Genomic DNA, 12,642 nt, shown 5'->3' with positions numbered 1-12,642 from the left:
GGTTCCTCTAAATGTAAAGAAGCCTGTGGGAGACTTAAGTAAGTTAGTGCTTTTAAGACAAATAGGTGTATTTAACAATTGGCCGGATAACTTGGCTTCCGTCCAGCACGTTTCGGTTTCGATATCACGTGATGGCCCCAAACCCATAAGCCTGGGATTTTGCCGGCGGGCCCCGGGGGGCGGAACTCTATCTCCATTTCCGGCCCCGAGACCACTGCGTGAACGTCACTTCCTTAGCAATGCACTTTAGCCCGTTCCACCCACGCCTTCTACGTTGCACTTTACAACATAATCTTTGCGGACATTTTTGTTTTGTTCTTGCAGTCCTAAAATCTAATCGCAAGAAAATTAATGTTCAAACGATCCGCAAAAATACAGGCGCCGGAGATGCAGCAAGCCCGGTTGGGGAGAACAGGGCGGAGCCCGGGGTCACGTGACTGTCTAGACCCGCCCCCCTCTGCAGCTGAAGACTTCCCCTCCCACAGTGACAGAGCCTCTGGGTAGGTGATCGGTACGGTTTCTGGACCTCGCGCCCCGGCAGGTGAGTGGCGACCGGTAACCGGCGGCTGGTTGGGATAGAAGAGAAGAGGTGAGAGGATGAAGAGAAGAGAGAGTGTGAATGGTGGCCTCTGCTGTCCCGGGCTTCCCCCCGCTGTCATCCTGCACCGGCGATCTCATTTCTCCAGTTATCTTGACACCCGCTCCCCCAATGTGGTCCCCCCTGCAACCTAGGAGTTCACATGTCCACCCTTCCCGGGGCTGGGGGGTGAGTGCCGCCATTATGGTTCCCCTTTCGAGTCTTGGGGCTTCGGGTAGTGGGATTGGTTCAGGCATTCTTCGGGGTCTGCAGTAGCCTCCAGGTCTCAATCCCCTGTTCTTTGGCAGAGGCCTTGTAAAGTCTTTACCTTCAGCCCGGGGCTGGGGAGCGGGGAGATAGGAAAAACCCCGGAGGCAGAGGCGTCTCCTGTGAGACAGGCTTGGGAGAGAATGTCACCGATGTGGCCCTCACTGCGGTGTCACTGTAAATCTTGCTTCCGAATGTGCATTTTCAGTTAATTCTTAGCTTTTATCTGACATCCCTGCGAGAGGCGTTTTATAGATGCCCACAAGCTTTGAATGGATCTGGAAGGGTAAAAGGTGGCCGTTTACCTTTCTCTTCTCTGACTTAATGGTGCAGAAAAGGAGAGGACAATTGAAAGAATAAATATTTACTACCTTCAAAACAGGAGGTGTTGGTAATGCGACAGTCTAGATTGAATGGGGAGGCGTTGAAAGATGGTGTTGCGGTGTCATGATTTGCAGGAGACCCAGGCTAGCTTATGGAAAAGTGACCTCCCTGAAAGGGAAGTAATTCTTCAGAAACTAATTGGGCTGGAAAGATAATTAAACTAATGTGTTTGACCATAAACTTAAAGGTAAGGAGGTTAAGTCGAGATATTGCTGACTTCATATTTTCTGCCTTTGACATCCTCTTGCCATTTCTCCCTAAAATCCTACGTAATTGCCACTCCCAGTCAATTCCTCCTTAAATTTATGTTAAGTAGCGTTTGTATCCCTCCTTAGCTTTCCCCATTTGTAAAAGTCCAGGTGACCTCTTCAGATTTTGATGAACAGTATTTTCTGAAAGTGCAGAAAAGATTGTTTAGGTTTTTGCCCAACCCAGTGTACTCCCATTTCACATGTAATATAGTAACCAATGTTTTGACCCCAAACAATGTGCCTTAGGGAAGAGTGTTTTTCTGTTTGGGGTTAAACTCTTGTTTATACTGCAAACTCAGAAAGTCCCTTGGTTCTTTTAAATTGAAAGGCCTTACAGAAATTACAAATCTGATTTTTTAAATTTAAATTACACTTTTTCTTAATCTGAAAAAATTATATTCTTAGTTAAACCTTAGAGTTTTCTAACCCATGTCATTGAAGAATCCATTAAAAAGACAACTGAAAAATGAGGAAGATGGAATCATTATCTTTGAGTGGTGGGTATGAATGACTTATTTTTGTTTTTCTGGTATCTTCCAAATTCTCTGCAATAAACTGGTCTTATTTTGTTAAGGGGGAAGTTAAAATTCTAGAGTAACATCAATTTAACAAAATGTTTTGTAGTAAGTTCAAAATAGAGAAACTCGCTTATTGATGCTCATTACTAGAAAACATAACCTTAAAGATCTTTCTTGCTTTCTCTAAGTAATGATGAAGGCCACTGTTATGATTTACAGTTGTAGCATTTTGTGCATATAACTTATATTGGACAAAAGCACTAATTTGTTTGAGATGTTTAAGTATCGGTATGCTTGCTACCGATATAAATATAGTTTTATCCATTAGTTTGCTCCAGAGTGAGGTTCCCTGATCACTAGAGGAGAGAAAAATGTAAGCAGTGTTGCTTCATTGCCCAGGTAACATTCCACCAAATAAGAGGAGTTCTTGAAGTCTAAACCAGTCCTGTCTGGGTGAGACCAAAATGGAATAAACAGGCTAGAAAGGATTGAGCACTAGAGGAGAAAATGTCAATGTGAAAGAGGTTGAATGAGTTTGCAATTTTACTTCACAGTTCCCCTGATTTTAGGGAACTTGCAAAAGCAATAATTTAGACCACTAATGAAATCTGGAAGATTGGCAGCAGGAATTGGTGACTAAATTGCTCCTAAAGTTGAATTTGAAAAAGAGCTTTGACGTTATACTCGATTTACACACACAAACAAGTGATGTGAAGTGTGGAAACCATTTCTGAGACGAGCTTTTTATCAATCTATGAGTATTATATGCAGAAATCTTTTTTTTTTTTTGGCCTGCCACGTGGCTTATGGGATCTTAGTTCTTAGTCCACTGACCACTGACCAGGGACTGAACCGGCCCCACCACCCCCCGCCACCCCCACCCCCGGCAGTGAAAGCACGAAGTCCTAACCACTGGGCAACCAGGGAATTCCCTATATGTAGAAATCTTAACATTCATTAGAGAATTGTGCTGTAGTCCAACATTAAATGGCACACGGGGGTTTTTGTGTTCGGGTCCCTGACACCTCTTGTGTGCTTACTGTGAGGTCTGTCTTATATGTCACTGCCTTTGTAGATTATGGCCACCACCAAGATGCTTTCTTCCTCTGTGGGCAGAACTAGGCACTAACTTCTATAGACTACTACACAATATTTTCTATTCTTCTATTTTCATTCCTAGCATGTTGTATTTAATTACTGTTTGCTGGGCTGTTCCTTAGTAAACTGTAAAGCTCCTAGGAATTCAAGGACAGTGTCTCTACTGTTGTGTCTTTAGTACCAGGATGCAGAAGTACTTGATAGGCATTAAATAAATTGTTTATTGAATGAGTGTTTGACAGTTGGACAGGGAGATTAAACTACTTTTAAAGTTCTTGCAGATCATAGCTCCTACTGAGTTTATGCACTAGGTATTAGCTTTCAGATATAAATTGTTAATAGTAACCATCCAAATCATGGTCAATAGAATAGATATAAACCTCAGATGGACTTTATTAATGTAGTGATCAACTTATTTTCACAACATATGTGTTTGCATGATAGGGAAGGGAAGAGGAGTGAGTTGTGTTTATTGAAAAAAGGGGCACTGTACAGGCTACACGTGATATAGCACTAGACTAAAAGTCAGAAAATCATCATTAAGTACTGCCACTTTAGCTATATGCTTTTACGTAAAGTTGGGGGTGGGGGCTTATGGTTTGATACTTAGGAACCTTTCTATCAAGGGTGTTACGATTTCAAGTGAGATAAACCCTAGGTAATCTATGTGAAAGTATTTTTAAAACTAAGTGGTATTTCCTGATTGTATAGACCTGGGTTCAAGTCTGGCCTTACCACTTATTTAAGCTGTGTGACCTTGGACAATTTACTTAATCTAAGCTTAAATTTCCTCGTGTTTAAATCTATGCCATAGATGCTATTAAATTAGATCATGATGCAGAGGGCCTAGTACATACTTTGTACATTTAAAAACTTAACTTTGCTGATACCTAGTTTGATTTTATATACTGAATTTCTAAAGGAGACTTTTAGATATCCTATAAAATTGAGCAACAAGTTTGGGGTATGGAGTAAGGAGTAGAATTTGAAATGAGGCTTATTACCAAAAAATAGCAAGAAAAATGTACTTCTAGCAAAGATTCTAAAATAGATTTATTAATAGGAGCTAAGAAATATCAACATAAAGTCTATTATTTTGGCAACTGCAGTGACTTAATATTTTCTATATAAAGATTTTCCAGAGCTCATGATCATTAATATGTGGAATCAATTTAAGGAAGTATTGTATTTCTAAATTATTATCCCTCACTGGATTATAGAAATATATTAAAATTATACCACCCTATAGAGGTGGAACTTTTGAGTTTAGCTTATATTTAAAATTTCTACCTTTTATTCTGTTTTTATGCCTTATTTTTTATCCTCATTTGAAGTAGACATAGGAATATAGAGAACACAATGGAGACGTGAACTAGAGTAAAACTTTTCCCTTCCTAGGTTGACGATTCGCAAGGTTTAGTGGTTTTGTATTGGAAAATATCAGTAAATTAAACAATAATTGAAGTGTAGCTATCATGAGTTTATGTTTCACCTTAGTCCTGAAAAAAATAACTCATTTGTTCTAAGGAAAGATTTTATTAAGAGATTATTGAATATTCTCTTTAATGTCTTTAATGTCAAGTTTTCTGTTATAGTGAAATAAATTATGATCAATAACCATATTTTCCATTTAATTTTTCTGAAGAGACTTTAAAATTTTACTATTTTCTTTGTTTCCTGTTGTGAACTGAAAGTGACTTCGGTTTATATAAGTGTATTATTTTATATATATATAGTATATACATATTATATGTATAGTAAATACATAGACATTGTGTGTGTGTTTATAAAGATAGCTGAAATAGATGTATATTTTCATAGTAATCTTTATTTTTACCTGTAACTATTAAAGTCATCTTTAGAATTAGTTACTACTGTGAATAAAATGATTAATTTTTTTGAAACGCCTCTTTATATTTGTTCGTAGTTAGCTCTGTTTAATAAATTTCACAACTGCACTTAGCCTTCAAAATTGCTGGTATTTCATAGATATTTTGAGATTTAACCTGTGTTTTTTTGTTGCTATTTTTTTTGTGTCAATATTATGACTAGCTACTACAATAAAATTTTCAGTGTTTTTCTGAATCTTAATGCTATCTGTAGAAACCATTGTTCTTTCGTTGACAAACCTTTTTAAAAATTATATCAACAACATGCCATGTTTTATTTCTTTTCTGAAAAATAGTTAAGCTTATTTCATTGAAAGTAAAATGGGTAATGCATGATATAATGCAGAAGCTGCACATGTGCTTGAGCAATGAAAAACAACCAGACTTTGTTTTGTTTTAGTTATTTCTTAGTTTAATTCTTTTAAGTGTTTATTTAACAATAAAATAGAGAAGACTAAATTAGAAAACACTTATAAAATTGAAGAAAGGGCATGATACAGAAACTGTATGTGTAGTAATGATTGTATATACATATTGAAAAAGATGGACAGAAATGCATCAAAATAAGTCATCTTAGATTAGGAGATTTAAGAAAGTTTTAAAATTTCTATTTGAGTTCCTACAATCACTGTTTATTGCTTTGGGCAATAATTTTTTAATTTGGTATGGAGAATTAGGCATTTAAATGATGATTTCTTCTTAATTACTTGGATATCCTAAGTGAAAATGTTTTGACTTATCCAGATAACTGAATATGTTATTTAAGTTTATAGGTGCAGGTATGTTTTTAGGCCTCTGTAAGCTCAGCAGAATTTTAAAAAGCAGAAGTAAATCCCAGCATATAAAATAATTTAATACACGGTGAAGTGATATTTCAATCCAGTGGGAAAAATGGGGACATATATAGTAAATGTAACTGACACAGCTTGTCTGTCTGGAAGAAATTAACTTGAGCCAGTACTTTGCAGCATATGCAGAAACTAGTTTCAAGATGGATTAAAAACTTAAATATTTAAAATAAAAGATTAAAAATATTAATCCCTAAAATTTTTTTATATATGCAATCTAGATGTAGTGATGACCTTTTAAACCAAGATAGGAAATCTGAAAGTCATAAAAATAAACAGGTGTATGAGAACACATAGAAATGAAGAATTTTTTTTTTTTTTTTTTTTTTTAGAAATGAAGAATTTTTCAATGGCAAAAATAGAGGACAAAAGCCAGATTGAAAAAAAAATTGAAATATGTATAACAGATAGAGTTAACATTTGTCAGAACTTTTACATATTAAGAAAAAGTCCACACAATAGAAATATGGGTAAAGCATATGACCAGAACTTCAAGAAGAGAAATCTAGACATTCAACAAACTTATGAAAAGATGTATAACTTCACTAGTAGTCAATATACTAACAATGAAAAAATTTTTTTCTGATTAGCAGAAATTAAGTGGTAAACCTACCGCTAGTGGTAAAGGATTTTCTCATAAAATGCTAGTGGAGATGTAAATTGTTACAGTTTTTTTAGTAAACAATCAGGCAATATCTGTTAATATTAAAAATACATATTCTCCCATCCAACAATCCCACCGTATGGACTCTTTTCCTTAGAATAAAAACACCAGCAAGTAGCAAGTGTTCACATGAATGTCGATTGAAGCAGTGTTTGAAGTAGCAAAAACCTGGGAGCAAAGGGAATGCCTGTCAGTAGGGGTATTGGTATATAACTTATAAATTTTGTGTTTTTAAAGTCCATTAAAAGTAGGAGTTAAAAAAAAATTGAAGTTAAATCCATACTGGTGAATCAAAAGGATTTCCAAATACATCCTAAAAGGATCCATCATGTATCTTAAGTGAGAAAGGCAAAGTTTAGAGAAAAATATGTAACGAGATCCCATTTTTGTTAAACAGCTGAAAAACACCGTGAGTTTTGTATATGCCTATATGATTGTCAACACTGGAAGGAGGAAGTAAGCAAAAGAAAACAGAAAGACAAAGGAAAAAAGGCAGGGTATTCACAATAACACATGCATAAAACTACATGTTTGTGCATATCTGTACAAGTTGAATTGCAGAAAGGATAGTCACCAAAGTGTATGTTTAGTGGTTACCTCAGTACATGGATGGGCATTTTGGGTGGTTTTTATTTTCTTACCCTTTTCTGTATTATGTGTTTTTATTTTTACAATGAACATGTAGTGTTTCTGTAATTAGAAAAAACTACCTTTTTTAAACAGAAGCGACTTCCCTGGTGACACAGTGGTTAAGAATCCACCTGCCAATGCAGGGGACACGGGTTCAAGCCCTGGTCCGGGAAGATCCCACATGCCACGAAGCAACTAAGCCCGTGTGCCAAACTACTGAGCCTGCGCTCTGGAGCCAGCGAGCCACCACTACTGAGCCCACACACCTAGAGCCTGTGCTCTGCAGCAGAAGCCCGCGCACCGCAAGGAAGAGAAGCCCCCTGCTCGCCGCAACTAGAGAAAGCCCGCGCACAGCAATGAAGACCCAACACAGCCAGAAATTAATTAATTAATAAGTTAATTAATTAAAAGTAAAAGATCTGTTAGGGCAAAGAAGGAATTAACAAAAGGAAGAATTCCATTTGAAATGGCCAGAAATGGCAATTGTCTGAAATTTTTTTTTGTCTTAATTACTTAGGTATCTGAGGGGAAAGTGTATAAATTACCCTGCTAATTCCATAAACTCTCCTTAAATTTTTGGGTATGTGATAACCCATGGGCATCCAATAAGAAGTTGTCATTAAAAATGTACAGAAAAGTGATAGGCATTACCAGATAGGGTTACAAATTTTATTTTTGGTATGGATATTAAGTCCTCCAGAAATGTTTTCTGCCTTGGAGATAATAGAGCATATTGCACAATTATGGAGTCTGTTACCTGACGTAATTTTTTGACGGTCAGCATAAGGGAAAGTCCACATTTGGGTTTTGGTGAATGAAAAAACTAAATACAATGTTAACTCTCCTTAGAAAGCTTCAAATAAGAATGCCTATAAAGAAGCAAAATTAAGTTACTTAATACTTGATTTCAGTCCTTTTAAGAATCTGAAATTAATATATCATTCAAAGCTGTAATAGAAAATAACAGATGCTTTAGAGCAGCGGTCCCCAACCTTTTTGCTATCTGGCACCGGTTTCATGGAAGACAGTTTTTCTGAAGACGGGGTGGGTGGCGGTGGTGGGGAGGGGGTGGTGCAGTGGTGGGGGGAGGGTTCAGGCGGTAATGGGGAGTGGCAGATGAAGCTTCCCTCGCTTGCCTGCCACTCACCTGCTGTGCAGCCGGGTTCCGAGGGGTTAGGGACCCCTGCTTTAGAGTGAGATTTGTTATATGTTTAAAGCATTTGTATTTGTTTCTCATGTTGATATTTTTTGTTTCCCCTTTTCCTTAAAAGTTTTACGAACTTAATTATGTATATGTTCTTTATTGTAAACTGTACACATTTTTCCCCTCCAGTTTTATTGAGATATAATTGACATACAGCACTGTATAAGTTTAAGGTGTACAGCATAATGACTTGACTTACATACATCATGAAATGATGACCACAGTAATTTTGGTAAACATCCATCCTCTCATATAGATACAAAATTAAGGGAAGTTAAACAGATTTTTTTCTTGTGATGAAGACTCTTAGGATTTACTCTCTTGACAACTTTCATATTTAACATTCAGTAATGTAATTATATATCATGTTATACAGTACATCCCTGGCACTTATTTATAACTGGAAGTTTGTACCTTTTGACCACCTTCATCTGGTTACCCCTTCCCCTGCTCCCTTATTTCTAGTAACCACAAATCTGATCTCTTTTGTTTTCAAAGTATAATTGACTTAAAGCGAATACTATGTTAGTTCCTGCTATACAATATAGTGATTCGATATTTCTATACCTTTTAAAATAATCACAATAAGTCTAGTTACAACATGTCACCATACAAAGATATTCCATACTTATTGACTATATTCCCCACACTATACATTTCATACCTGTGACTCATTTATTTTGCAACTGGAAGTTAGTACCTCTTAATCTCCCTCACATGTTTCTTTCCTCCCTCAATCCCCTTACCTCTGGCAACCACCTGTTTGTTCTCTGTATCTATGACTTTGTTTCTGTTTTGTTTGTTCATTTGTTTTTTAAATTCCACATATAACTAAATCATACAGTATTTGTCTTTCTCTGACTTATTTCACTAATACCCTATAGGTCCATCTCTGTTGTTGCAAATGGAAAGATTTCATTCTTTTTTACAGCTAATGTTCCATTGTATGCACGCACCACATCATCTTTATCCATTTTTCTGTTGATGGACTCTTAGGTTGCTTCCATATCTGGGCTATTGTCAATAATACTGCAGTGAACTTAGTGGGGTGCATATATCTTTTCTAGTTAGTGTTTTTGTTTCCTTTAAATAAATACCCAGGAGTGGAATTGCTGGATCATATGAGAGTTCTGTTTTTCATTTTTTGAGGAATGTACAAATTCCTTTTGAAAAGAGTTGGGATATAGGTAAATAAAAAGTAATTTTAGAGTAGTGTTGAGAGGCAACATAGCAAGCAAGGAGGTTAGGGGTGTAGGTACTGGAGCCAGACTAGCTCAAACCCTGGCTCTGTTACTTCTTAGCAGTGTGACTTTGGGGAAGTTTCTTTTATGTCTCTGTATTGTATTTTTCTCAGCTTTAAAATAAGGATATTAAGAGTATATTTATTTCATTAAGTGTTGTGAGGATTAAATGAATAATATAAGAAAAGTGATTAGAACAATGACTGTTACATAATAAGAGCCATGTACATATTTGCCATTATTATTTAGTTACTATGCTCTTTGCTCAGTTAATTAGTTATATATAGTAATTTTATCACTTGGCTTAATTGGTTTAGCGCTCATCGAATCACTCAATATTTTTAACTAAGTTGAATGGATAATACATGTACAAATACAGTAAAATTTTTATATTCACACATGTGTGCGTTTTCTCCCCGTCTCTCCATCCTTACTCTTTTTTCTCATGTATTTGTTCACAAAGGTAGCATCTTGTCATGTTATTCCCAGGCCTTACATTTTTCATTTAACAATGTTACCTTGGAGATTTTTCCACATTGATACAGTTAAAGATGCCACATTCTTTTAAACAATAGTCTAGTATTCAGTTGTACTAATGTACCATCATCATCCTACACAACAATTTTTTGAGAGTTTACTCCTGTATCAGGCACTTTTCTTGAATTAAGTCATGCAAGGCTCTCAACAACCTTATAAGATAGGTGTTAGTTTTATCCCCATTTAACAGATGAGGCAGTTTAGGCTTTGAGTGGTTAAATGCCCACCAATGTTACACAGTTCATAAGTAATAGGACTCTGGAGTTGAACCCAGAGAGTCTTTTTCCAGAGATTACTATCTTAACACCACAGCTCTCAAGACGTCGTCTCCATATTAATGGACATTCCAGTCTTTTGCTGTAAGAAACAGTGCTGTAATAGATTATTTTGTTAATAGCACATTTTGTACGCATAAAGTAAATTCCTAAAAATGGAAGAGGTGGGTCAAAGGATTTTGAATTTTGGTGGGTATTGCCAACTTATTGTCCAATTTAGGGATGCACTGAAGGTCAGGTTTGTCCTCAGTATTTTGCCAAAATCTGTCCATTTAGCTTGAGTCTTAGGGAAGCTGAATAGCTGGATGCCTTTAACATTTCTAGCATCCCTGAATTACGTGTGACCTACCATCATGTGATAGCATAGGTTACCCCATATCTAATCAGTATCTAACAGTGTCAGTATGAGATCAAGGTCTGACAAATGTCATGACTTTTTGTTACTTTCAAATAATGGTAAACATTCTAGATATAACTTGAAGTGCTGTTTATGTGACTCATACATTGAAATTCTATCAATTGAAGTTTGAATGTAAGTTATTAAAAGTAAAATACTACAGTTGTTAATAATTGTGAAAGTTGCTGATTTTATGAACCAAAACAATTATGTTAGAGCTCTCAAATAATACATAGGGAATCAGATTGCCAATTAATACGAACATTTAGAGTGTGATAGCTAGCTAAATGTGAGAATAACTGTATCTTGTGAAAAATGGGTTGTCACTCTATAAGTACTAGTCTTAGGTAATGCAGAATCAGACAGTGAGGGACTTTATTAACATGAGTTACAATATCCACAAATTATTTTGACTATAACATACTTCTGTTCAGTGTCCTCTATTTCATTTGTTTCAAGAAAGGAAAGTATCTCTTATTAATCCAAAGAATAGGCCAAGTGACACCCAAACTCTTCAATGTGATCCAAAGCAGACACTTAAAATACAGAATGCTCAGGTCCCAACTTGGTACACCTGCAGTGCTTGAATGTAGATTTATAGTACCTGCTATTGTTCAGTGGTGTGTGCGTATTTTAAATATGATCTCATCCTCACCCAAAGATGCTGTTGGATAAGGAGGGTGGGGGAAGTACCTAAAAATAGGCAATGATAAGGACTATTAATTCTTTATTGTAGACTCTTTCTACCTCAGAGAAGAATAAAACAACACAATAACTCCCTCTACCTTCACCCTCCAAATGCATCATTGCACCGTAGCAACTTTGATATCTAAAATATTAGAGCTGAGCCTGAATCTTGGAGGACAAACCCTTCTATGCCTCATGGCTCGACAGTTCAAGATAATATTCCTAAATCTTCACACAAGATATTGCCATTAAGCCCTGTTCTGAAACAAAGATGAGTACTTTAGAGGCATTTCTGACTAATATACTCCTGAGCTGTTAATAAGGGACTGGAAATTCTCAGGATTTGCCGAACTTGACTGGACAAGTGGGTGCCCACAGCCTTATCAAGAGCCACATTAGTTCATTCTAAACAGACAAAAGTCTGTGTGGTGGTTTTCAGCTGTTCCTAGGGTTAAGGTTCTCTCATTAGCATCATAGGCATACATAGCATCATGTAGTCTTCTGTAACTGTTAGTTCACAAGTAAAAACAAAAGTGAATATGATGTATTCTGTGTAAGCATTATGCCCTTACAGGAGTGATATTGTCAATACTTTGTGCTTTTTAAAAAAAGTTTTATTGAGGTATAATTGACATAATTGCAAACATATTTCAAGTGTACTGTTTGACATTTTGATATATGTATACACCCATGAAACCATCACTACAGTCAATATAGTGAACATATCCATCACCCTCAAAAGAAATTTCCTCGTGCCTCTTTGTAATCCCTTCCTTCTATACCTCCCCACTGCCCATCCCCAAGGAACCACTGATCTCTTTTCTATCACTATAGGTTAGTTTGTATTTTCTAGAGTTTTATATAAATGGAACCCTTTGCCCAGGGTGGTGGGGGCGGGGGGGTCTATCTCTTACTTTTACATGTTTCAATGATGCATTTCTTTTTATTGCCGAGTATTCACTGTATACCACAAATGCCACAATTTGTCTATTCCTTCACTTGTTGATAGATATTTGGGTGGTTTCTGCTTTTTGGCTGTTATGAATAAAGCTGCTATGAACATCCATGTAAAATTGTTTGGACGTAAGCTTTCATTTCTCATGGGTAAATACCAAGGGGTAGAATGACTGGGTCATATGATAGGTGTATGCTTAACTTTCTAAGAAACCGCCAGA

General features: G+C 36.3%; 1 protein-coding gene across 4 annotated transcripts in view; it reads left to right on the top strand.

Annotated features, from left to right (window-relative positions):
• The first annotated feature begins 278 nt into the window (after positions 1-278).
• The window catches only part of ATP6V1A (ATPase H+ transporting V1 subunit A), a 56,140-nt gene continuing 43,776 nt past the window's right edge, over positions 279-12,642 (top strand). The window contains exon 1 of one of the 4 annotated variants that reach the window (XM_032630440.1): positions 279-541. The gene's annotated coding sequence lies outside the window, so the exon portion shown is untranslated. Of the gene's footprint in view, positions 542-568; positions 590-12,642 lie in introns of those variants that run through there. The other 3 variants (XM_032630443.1, XM_032630442.1, XM_032630441.1) reach the window with 3 other exon arrangements.

The sequence above is a fragment of the Phocoena sinus genome, chromosome 4 (assembly GCF_008692025.1).
Source record: "Phocoena sinus isolate mPhoSin1 chromosome 4, mPhoSin1.pri, whole genome shotgun sequence".
NCBI lineage: Eukaryota > Metazoa > Chordata > Mammalia > Artiodactyla > Phocoenidae > Phocoena > Phocoena sinus.
Note: the sequence above shows the minus strand (reverse complement) of the source record. Positions and strands in the feature narration are given on the sequence as shown.